Source organism: Leptomonas pyrrhocoris (genome assembly GCF_001293395.1).
Source record: "Leptomonas pyrrhocoris isolate H10 chromosome Unknown, whole genome shotgun sequence".
Taxonomy (NCBI): Eukaryota; Euglenozoa; class Kinetoplastea; order Trypanosomatida; family Trypanosomatidae; genus Leptomonas; species Leptomonas pyrrhocoris.
The window spans coordinates 1-1,032 of record NW_015438373.1 but is presented as its reverse complement, the minus strand read 5'-3'; positions in this window follow the sequence as shown (position 1 = coordinate 1,032).

The window sequence follows — 1,032 nt, the reverse complement described above, 5'->3', positions numbered from 1 at the left end:
ACACTGAAACTCTAATACGCTTAAGAGTCTGCCATTGTGTGCCTGCTCAAACAGTTCTTAAGTGAGACGAGCTAAGCGTGCAACCCTTCTTTTGTAAGTGTACTCCTGTGCAGTGGTGCTGTTTGTCAAGATGCTGGTAAACTCGCACATTGAAAAGGAGAAAAGCTGTCGCACGTGATGTGGACGGTACGTGCGTGATGTCTCTTCTGTCTGCGTGCTTGCGAAGGACGTTGCATTCACGATACCCGTTTGGTGACTCTCGTGCATAACACAATCGTTGCAGTTGTGAATCAATGGTAAAGAAAAGTAGTATCAGAGCTGCTGGACACTAACGAGTAGCAGAATTAGTGGTTGCTGGAGTAGCGCCTAGGTCAAAGGAAACGGAGAAGAGAACACCAAAGAGAGGTTTGGTACAAGTAAATGGCGACTGCTGAGCACAAAACTCTTAGCAACTGCGACACTGCGGAACTAGGACTCCTTAACGCAAATGATTTCACTGAGAGCTTGCGATTCTTTGTCGACATAGAGATGTGTTGTGCTTTACTTACAGCAGTGAGACGCGTAAAGTCGTCTCACCTGTGTAAAAAGCGAGCGTTATCTTTGTTGGTGGAAACACAGCAAGTTGACTGTTGGAAAACAACGAGATGCGAGTCTCCACTAGAAGGCGTATTTGTCGCGTTGGCCGCTACTGATGCACTTCAACCCTTCGCGTATCACTGTGCAATTGTTTCACGCCTGTCTCATCAGTGCCTCGCTGTAATGAGGATTCACGATGGGAACGCATCTTCAAAAACGTCTTGAGGATTCGGTCCGCTCTATGAAACTCACCTCTGGCAGCACCTCGCGCATGAAAAGAATGTGCTACTCTCTCGGCTTTCACAGTGCGTACTATCTTCGAAATGACGCTGGTGTGGTAGTCTTCTGGAATAATTGGCATGCCATGATGTCTTCTGTTGCAGCTGGGGTGCAAAGCGTTGGTCCGAGAAGTGGAGCTCATAATGTTTTTATTTGTCGTTGGTGTGAGACTTGAAC